General features: G+C 51.1%; 1 long non-coding RNA gene across 1 annotated transcript; it reads right to left on the reverse strand.

Annotated features, from left to right (window-relative positions):
• Window positions 1-3,523: 3,523 nt before the first annotated feature.
• Window positions 3,524-6,178, reverse strand: LOC309684904. The gene is made up of 3 exons (XR_014270371.1): window positions 5,979-6,178; window positions 5,817-5,873; window positions 3,524-3,585 (listed from the first exon to the last, which is right to left on the reverse strand). It is a non-coding gene; the product is annotated as an uncharacterized lncRNA (long non-coding RNA).
• Between the last annotated feature and the right edge of the window lie 3,642 nt (window positions 6,179-9,820).

A 9,820-nucleotide genomic window follows, 5' to 3' on the forward strand; every position in this document is an offset into this window, starting at 1 on the left:
GTCCGAGGGCCGTACCAGGCCGGGAAGTTTCCTAGTGACGTCCTTAACCCGGGCCCAGGGGGGCAGCAGACTTCCCCAAGAGGAGGGTCTGCCCGGTGAGTCAGGGGTATGTGATAGAGACAATAACACTTTGTGCACTGATTGACTAGCAGTGATTCATAACCTAAAGGACAGGCCTGATAAAAATGGACGAAGCAAGAAGTCTTGAGATTGCCAAGGACAGCTCCTGATAACGAATAAGAGTATGCCTTGAAAAGCGGCTGAAACCGACCCTGCGGTCTGGACAGAGACCAAAGAAGAACTGAGTCTGCGCAAGGACAAAGAGTTACTTGCGGTGATGAAGAGGAATCATCAGCCTTCGTGGTCATGACCCTCAGCGACCACCACCAGGAGGCATTGTGCAAGCGCAGTTGGGAGGAGTTTATGGAAATGACTTCTTAGAGCTAATTTTAATACGAAGTGGGGACAGGTTATGCATATGTATAGGCGTATTGGGAAATCTTATGATTATGTAATTAAGCACTATATATATTTGAGAAGGCCGCTGCATTGGGCGCGCACGATTGTGGTGGGGCGACCCCCCCGTGCTGCCCAGCGCTGAATAAACACCTACTTTACAACCTTCCCGGTTGTGGAGTCTCTGGAGTTTCGTTTCCGCATGTCACCGGCAGATCCGGTCCTCCGTTCCCGTCCCCGTCTCCGGGAGGGCAGAGCGTGGCTCCAGCGGCCCCTCTCTCTCTCGCTCACGCTCCCGGCTGCTCCTCAGCCTTTCTCCTTCCTCCCGCGGCTCTGCCGCCAGGCCGAGCGCACCGTCCCCCTGCTCCCCCCTCACGCTGCGCTGCTCTCCGCCGCGGAGCGGGCCGGCCCCGGAGCGGCTCCCTCGGCCACCGGCCGCTCCCTCCGCTGCGGCGCGTTTGAGCCTCCCGCCGTTGCCCGGGCAACGCCCAGGTCTCGCCAGCGGCTGTGGCGAGAGGTACCGGCTGCCGCTCGGCCCCGCTCGGATCGGCTCGTCATCTCGCGGCCCCTCTCGGCCGGTCAGGGCCGTCCCCGAGCGCGGCGGCGGGGCCGGGCTGGCGCAGGGCGGGCAGAGGAGCGGCGGGCGGAGGGTCCGAGCCGCCCTGGGAGGAGGCTGCGGGGCGCTCCCCTCCTGCGCTGCCCCGCGGTCCCGGCCGGTCCGGGGCAGCCGCTCGGTGTCCCTCGGGTCCCCGCTGTCCGGGCGTCGGGGCAGCCCCGGGGCTGGGCTGGGGCCGCTCCGTCCCGGCGGCCATCCCCCTTTGGCGGGGCAGCCGGCGGGGGGCACGGCCGGACCCTCCTGCCTGCCCCGGGCCCCGCCGCACGGGCTCTGTGCCGCACACACCGTCCCGTCCGTACCCGCCCTCTCCCCCGCTGGGAGGGCGGTGGGGCCACCGCGGGGCGGGCAGAGCCCTGCGGGGCTGCGCCCGGGAGTCACCGAGCGCCGCAGGTTGCCCGATGCGGAGCGAAAGGAGCCCGAGGGGCCGCCCAGAGCAGCCCCCGCAGCGCAGCGCAGCGCAGCGGCAGGAGGGGCAGCCCCCGGCCGGGGGAGCCCCCGTCGGGGCGGGTAAGTAGCACAGCCACGTCTGCGCAAGAGGAGCAACGCAGAAGCCTTTTCCCGCCCCGACTGCTCCCGCCAGCGAGCTCGGGGCCGGTGGCACTGACGGCGGCAGCCAGGAGCATCGGGCCCCGAGTCACCGGTGCCGACAGCACAGGCGCCGCTGGAGGCGTCCGCCTCTTCCCGCCCCGACGGGATGCCGAGGGCAAGAGCGGGAAGAGGCCCCCAGACGCAGCCCCGCTGCCTTGCTGCGGCTCCTCTGCTTCCAGTACCTTTCCCTTTCCTTCCACAAGGCCGCCGTATCTTCACCAATCTTGACCTTTTCATGCTGGGAAGCAGAGGCCCGGCTCATACTAGAAACCTCTGCTGCTTCTTGGAGGGAATGAGTGTTTTCTGCCGGGGTAAGACTGATTAAAGACTGATTAAAATAACACCAAGTTCCAAGTTGCTGCTTCTTTTATTAGAATCCCATAGAACAGTTTTTCAAAGGCACATTCCCGCTTTGTGACACGCAAGGATCAAAATCTTAAAGCTTGTTGCTCTTTTCCCCAAAACTCTAGGTTGTGCAGAAAAACACATTCCAACCCAACACCTTCAGTACATCAATTTGGAAACATAAACAAAGTAGCATTTCACTTAAAGCATTCACTAGCTGAGACAAGCCATGTGAAAAGCAGAGTTACACAAGAAACAATACCACCAAACAGTCACACTACAAGTTTACCTTTCCACAACAATCAGTGCTTCCAGGTCAGTTCTTTCCACCAAAAAGATGCTGGAGTGGCAAAAAGATGATGCTGGGGAAACAACAACGAGCACGTTACACTGCCAGTCCTTCTCTGCGAATTGTAATGACAAGGCCATTTCTGGCCACCGGAAAGACACAACCCCAGCACAAAACAGACAGGGAAAGACTGAAAAAATAGAGACAACATAAAGAATAACTGGTGCACGGTGATGTTAATTTCAGTTTGCAATGGTGTCTTCAGGAGTGTTATGGTTTGAGAGACCCATAACAATCTGTTGTCATTTAGACAATCATTCTATCACCCGATGACCCCTCCCCACCTGGGAAAGGGAAATCGGGAAAAACAAGAAAACCCGAGAGCTGAAGTATAAACAGATTTAATAGAATAAGATTAGATAATTAACATTAACAGCACTAAAGAACTGATATTGATCCCGACACCAATACGGAATATGCAAAGATTATACTCAGCCAATTCTATCAGTAGGAAGCTGTGCACTCCCAGCAGTGGACAGCAAATGTCGGACACTGCGAGCGCTACGGCTTCAGGAGGAAGGGAAGGCCTCAGGGCTCCGGCACCAGGGCACGAAGTTCTCAGGATGGCAGCCATCAAGGGAGAGAGAGAACTTCGCAGCAAACTTTCTGATTTATAATGAGTGTGACGTTGATGGTATGAAATAATCCTGTTGGCCAGCTTGGGTCAAGTGCCCGGGTCTCGCTCCTCCTCATCCCTGCACCTGGCGAGCTCGAAAACACTGAGACCTTGAGACCCACACACCATAGCTGGCTGTAAAGTAAATATTTTCACAAATATTTTCACAAAAAATTCAGACACTGGAGTCTTCTGAAAGTGCAGTTTTCCCAAGCATTAGAAGAGAAATTAGTCCTGTGTCTCTCAAACCAGGACATTCCACCCCTTATTTCATACCATATATATGACACACTCAAATTACTGTTGTATTAGTCCTCTCATATATATACACACAAATATATAATCCTCTAAAGCTATAAGCTATTCCTCTAAAAGGTCTATTAAGTTTTTTAGTTGAAAACTAGGAGTTCCATCTATCATAATAGTCTTTTAGGGTAAGAACCAGTGATGTGGCATCGTCTCAGTTGTCAGATCGGGACCAGGCCTCCATACAGGACAACAGACGTGTAGAGTTGGGCGCAGCAATATAACGTGTTGTGCTCACGGCTAGCATGTTCCCTGTCGCTGGACGCCATTCGATGGAGTTGGCTCCGGTTTCATTACCACCGTGTTATCCTGAAAAACACTTATTGAACACTGTTAGTGTTATGTGACAATTAACACCACACATTTTAAAATTAAGGATTCTCGCCCCAAATCAAATCTCCTAACGGGTACATCGAACTTCTCCATTTTCCTGCATCACCCACCAGGTATGCCCTGGTCCTTCAGCAAAAGCAACCCCACGAGTGGGCCTGCCTTTACCTGAGGCCAGGGTAACCCAGACTGTTTTCCCCAACATATTCTTTACATGCACCACAGGGACCTTGTCCCCTTCTACAGTAGGTAAAAGCTCTGACTGAGCCGGACCAGCTCGGCTGACAGTTCCCCTGGTGTTGACTAACCAGGTGGCTTTCGGTAAATGCTCATCCCACTTTTTAAATGTTCCAGCAGTCATTGCTTTCAAGGTAGTCTCCAGTAATCCATCGCATCGTTCGACCTTCCCAGCAGCTGGTGCGTGGTAGGGGATATGATATATCCATTCAATACCATGTTCTTTAGCCCAGGCATCTATGAGATTATTTCGGAAGTGAGTCCCACTGTCTGACTCAGTTCTCTCTGGAGTACCATGTCGCCACAACATTTGTCTTTCCAGGCCTAAAATAGTGCTACGGGCAGTGGCATGAGACACAGCATACGTTTCCAGCCATCCGGTGGTTGCTTCCACCATTGCACCATAGCACTTGCCCTGGCGGGTTTGTGGAAGGGAAATATAGTCACTTTGCCAGGCCTCTCCATACTTATATTTCAGCCACTGTTCTCCGTACCATAAAGGTTTTGACCATTTAGCTTGCTTAATTTCAGCACGTTTCACATTCATGAATAACCTGTGATATATTATCCATAGTCAAACCCACCCCTCGGTCATGAGCCCATCTGTATGTTGCATCTCTTCCTTGATGACCTGAGGTGTCATGGGCCCGCTGAGCTAAAAAGAATTCACCCTTACGTTGCCAATTGAGTGGGAGTTTGACCATTGGCCAAGGCTAACCCACCAGAGGTAGCATCGTTGGAGCATATTTAAATAAACCGTAGAACAGGTTTCTGCCAAAATGGCTCCTCTTGCAGCTGGAGTGTTTGCCCATGGCATGCACTCAGTCCCTTCCTCTGCTTAAAAGGAGTCAAATTCTTACCACCCTGCCCTGTTGGCTACGTACTGCTCTGGCTTTCTGCCTTGACTACTAAAGTTGTGATTTAAAAAAAAATAAATGATGAAATGTTGGCTGAACCAGAGATGGTAGGGAAGAGTAAGTGGTGCCCTGACCTGGCAGGTTGATGCTGGCTACTGTCCTGACCAACTGTTTCATGTGAAGAAGTCATTGAAGGAAATGCGTAAACAATCCATGGAGCAGGGATCAGGATCTGGGGGATCCCCTCACCTACCCATGCAACAGATCTGCTCAGCAGGCCAAAGACTGGTATTTCGTTTTTGTCTCTCGAGGGATTCAAGGATGGCAGTCTTTGGTTTGAGAGCTAGTAATGCAGGGAAATTATTTGGTGAAAAAGGAGTCTGTCTTCTAGGGACCAGAATTTCCTGAAGTGCCTTTGGCATGCAGCAAGTCTACAGAGCTTAAAGAGATCATGCAGGCTTGCATGATGGCATTCAAGTCCTTGGTCCAAATCGGCCAAAAGTGGTGACTTGAAATTCTCTAACCATTAGCTGGACCTGTTTCTCTCTGGCTTTAAGAGCCAGTCTCAGAAATGGGCTCACAGCTGACATTTCTTAGCGGGCACAATTACATGTTCTTGGTGGCCTGCACTGTTGGCTAGGCTCAGATGGCTCTTTGCTTAGCTTGATGGTTTCCAGGGAAGACAGTTCCACTTTCTACTGCTCCGTGACATTATATGGGGAGCCCCCAACACCCTGCCCAGGAGCGTGAGGTCTCTCTGGTTCTGACTAATTCAGTTCCCCTTTGGATTTAGCCCTCAGGTCAAAGTAGGAAATTTGTCTGCCTTGTGATTGATCCTAGTGTTAAAAGCAAGTCTCTAGAAAGATGGTACGTTACTGTGTTGTGTCCTCTAACTTTGCACATTACACAGGGACAGGCTGGAGACTGCAGCCTCTGAGCTAAACAGACCTGAGACAAACTTTTACAGAGACCTGAGAGCATTCTCAGAGTTCCCTCCCGAGTCCTCTCCCTGCACTAATCCAAACAGGGTCTTTTAAAAAGTCAGGAGGCTTCTGCTCCTCTCAATCCCAGGAAGACTCTGCTAACCATGATGCATTACAATACTCTGGGCACTACCTGCTCCGTTGTCTTCTCATGGAGAAACGGCAGATTTTTCACGTATTATCATCACTCCTGGAAAATAATGCAGACAAGGTATACTAATAAACTCCTTTTGCCATGGTTATACAGGGAAATATCGTTACTTAATCAGCTCAAGGGATTATAACGTTTACTCACAATCACACGCAGAGGTGCGCTTGGGTTCAGGAAAAGGCTGTATTGTATGTGGAAGGGTTAAACTGAATCAGTTCTTCCTGCAGAGTAGCCAGATGCGGTTGTTTCTGTCTCCAGGCAGACAAGCCCGGCTGTAGCCCTCTGAAGATATAAATCACTGTGAAGACTTTCCGTGAAACTCAGCAGTGTGGGCCGATGTGATCCCAGTTTCATCTTTCTTTGATCTGCTCTGAAGCCAAGTCTGGCAAGGATATGGTCTTGTGCGACCTGTGGGCTTGTCTGAGTTCTTCGGGCGATTTTTTAACTTCTTCATGTCTTAGTTCCAAGTTCCTAAGCCTAATTTAGTTGTTGACTGTAGACCATGAGTTGAAGTAGAAAGTGTCTATTTTCTGGGAGTTTCCTCTGAGTCATGAAGAGTTGGACAGTAAAGCATTTAGCACTGGAAGAAATAACCGGAGTCGCAGGTGCTACTTACAGCCGCGTCAGATTAGTTTTTGAAGTTGTCTTTTTATTCAGATACTAACAAAAGCCATACAGTCTATTTTAAAGTATTGAGTTGTCTGTTCTTTCAGCAGCAATGGCTTTCTGGACATAAAGCCCCAGAGAGATTGGGTGTAAACCAGCGCAAATGACAACATTACTTTTCAGCCACTGGTGCCTGATCAGATGAGCACAAGCAGTTGGTCCATCTCTGCTGTCACTCTTTCTCAGCAGTAACGTATCTGACTAAAAGCTTTGTTCTCAGGTTTTGTGTATGGCTTGAGTTCCTCTCTCTGGGAATGTGCCATGCTGAGCAATGCAGCTAATTTTTTTCTCATGAATCCGGTCATATTTCCTACCTCCCAAACTGTCCTGATGGCATATGTACCTGTTCTGGGGTCATCGTGCCCTTTTGCTTGACTCTGACCAGGCACACGTACTGCTACCTAAGGATCAGCAAACACACCCCTTCTGGACTGTTAGCTCAAACTTGTGTTCTCTTCTCATCGAATTTGTGAATTTGGAAGAAAACTGAAACCTCTGTGCTGTTAACTGGGTGAGTACTTTTGTTTGAGTTGAATTATCTTGAAAGGCAGAAGTATGCTGGAACTGAAACTTCACAGCTGAAATACTTGGGTTATATCTATTTGGTTGGTCTGTACCTTACCTGAAGGTAACTTAGACCCACTGCATCTTTGCTTGATACTCAGAGAGTTAGAGTTATGGCTGTCTTGTGGAAACGCAGATTTGATTCATATGCTAGTAATATTGCGCCTCTGTCTTCTCCATCTTTTGCTTGGTTGAAACCTTCTGTTATTGGTCTGCGTGTGTCAGTTGATAGAACATTTCTTTGGCACATCCACGTGAAGCTTGTGGATGATGTCTACTGCTAAGGATGTTAGCAGAGTCAAGTTCTCTGATACAGCAATTGCCTTCAGACGCCTTGCATTCAGTGGGGGTGTTAGGTTATCTCCGGCGGGTGGAGTTGGTGCCAGCAGCATGCTGAAATGGCAGAGGGAGCTTGGAGTGGCTGGCAGGATGCGGTGCTCTCTGGGTATGGGTGAAAACAGCGTCGTCTTCTGCCAAATCTTACAGAGGTCTGTGTGCGCCAATGTTCTGATGTCCCAAAACACGTGGGGATTCCTTTGGTTTTAAACAATTCACGTTGCCAGCAGACGAAGTGCTAAAATAGGGGTTTTATTCCCGCTCCCTCCCCCTCCCTTCTTTACTATAGGAATTACAGTAGTGGAGGGAGATAGCCTGTGGAATTCAGAATCCTCTTCCAGTGGTTTTGACCCCCTAATGAAATACAGGAGGTGCTTTGTCGCTGGTGAGGACCTCCAGACAGAGGCTCAGCAAAAGAAACCTCTTGTAAATTGTATAGATACTCGCCTCACTTCCTACAGACGTCGTTAAGTTCCCATAAGTGTCATCTCTATTATGTTGTTGGGGAGTTGTGCCATGCTCTACTACTTTCTTTCCTAAACATCGGGTATTCTCTGCCCCATATTTGACAGCATGTTGGAATAGCGCTGCAAGTGAGGAGAATCCCGAGGCAAAACACTCGGGCGGAGCGGAGAGCAATGGCTTCTTCACCAGTCATGTGCATGGACAGTGCGAGGCGGTGGGGAAAGGTGAGCATGCAGCCCTCTGCAGCCGCTCTCGACAGCACGGGTGATTCGATAAAGACATCTGCACTGAGCAACAAACGCACGTGAAGTAGCAGGTGGTTGTCTGAGCCAAGTTAAGAAAGACGTGCCCAGGCACATTCAATCCAGCTTGAATAATCTTCATCAGTGAGGACAGCAGATTTATGTTCCTATGAACAGGCTGTGTCTGAAATAGCAGACATGGCTCCCAGAAGGGATTTTCACAGGCTTTGGCAGGCAGCCTCCGGAGGGATTTTCACTGGGTGGGTGTTCCCAGAACAGATCGTGCGCGTTATTTTAAGGGAAAGTTAGGAAATGAAAGCATTTCCCCCTCTACTCGAACACTTGGTCGAGTTTGAAACCCTTCCTTGGCGGGTTCCCGCTGTGCTGACCTGGCTGCGAGATGCCTGACACGTGTCGATGAGGCTGGGAAAAGTTCTCGCAGCCTAATGCTGGCCGTCCTCATGTTAGGTGTCCAGGGACGGTGCTATGTCTATATACCGGTGTATAGGTCCAGTAACGCTGACTTGAGGGAATTGAATGATGATGCTGGAGGAATGGGAGGGTGCTTTGCCCTTCTCCCCCCTCCCCAAAAAACAGGTGTGCTGCCATAAGTGTGCCCACCCAGCTGCCTTGAGAGCGTCCACGAGAGCATTGAATGGTGATTCTTGGAAGCCCACCAGCAGAACCAGCCCACTGGCTGGGCGTAGGGGTGGCCATCCAGCGGCAGCAGAAGGAGAGGACATCTGTCCAAAGGCCACAGCCTCCCTCCTGTGCCCTGAACGCATGGGCAAACCTTCTCTGGCAGCAGCTGCTCCCGGTGGCTCTGTCCCTACCTGCAGAGCATTCGCTGTGCTGGCTACTGAGAGCATCTCCCAGCCCGTGCTGGTGTCACTGGGTGTCCTCCCTGCCAGAACCCCCGCTCCCCTTGCGCCTGCCTGCCTTCGGGCCAGCCCGGGCTCTGCATCTTTACCGGTCAAAACTGGATCTTGCCCCGGGCCCGTCAATGCAATTGATCTGGCAGGTGACTCCAGGAGAGGAGGCAGCGCAGGTGCTGGGGAGCCCGTGCTCTTAGGGAATTATAGTGGGTTGTGGTTTTTTTTCTCCAGGGCCTGGAGAAATTTGTGAAAAACTCTTTCATCCTAAACTTGGCTGCTTCTTAACCCACCCTTTCTTGTCTAGATAGTAAATACAAACAAGCCCTAAAAAAGCGGTCCCCATGTCTGCTGGTGTCCTGCAAGTGCTGTTGCCCTGTGTCCGTAGCCCCCAGCGCTGCCTCTCCCTGGACAGTGGCCGGGAGAGGCATGTTGGTATGGACAGGTACAACGCTCCAATTTGTTACTGTTTGAGGAAACCTCATTAGTTTTAGGAAAAAGTAAAAAAGGTTTTGTTTTATTTCTGTAACGACTCTTGCCATGCCATCTGCTGCTTTTTATTCTTGAACTGGGTGGGTGCCATGGATCAACAACTTGGGCGCTTGCTTTGGTAGCAGGAGAAGCTTACTCAGTGAGGACCTGCAGCCACACGCCAGTGGCCCTGCTGCCTGTGGCCTGGAATAGGCACTAGCCAGGACTCCCTTGCTTCCTGGGAAAGGTGGCCAGATTTTTCCATGCTACATGATCCATATCTGTGTCACTTTATGCACCTGTAGTTTGAGGGTCTGGCCCATACATTCATGCTTAAGAATATAGTGGGCCCCAGCACCCTGCTGATGTA

Source organism: Vanellus vanellus (assembly GCF_965231255.1).
Source record: "Vanellus vanellus genome assembly, contig: HAP1_SCAFFOLD_40, whole genome shotgun sequence".
Lineage (NCBI taxonomy): Eukaryota > Metazoa > Chordata > Aves > Charadriiformes > Charadriidae > Vanellus > Vanellus vanellus.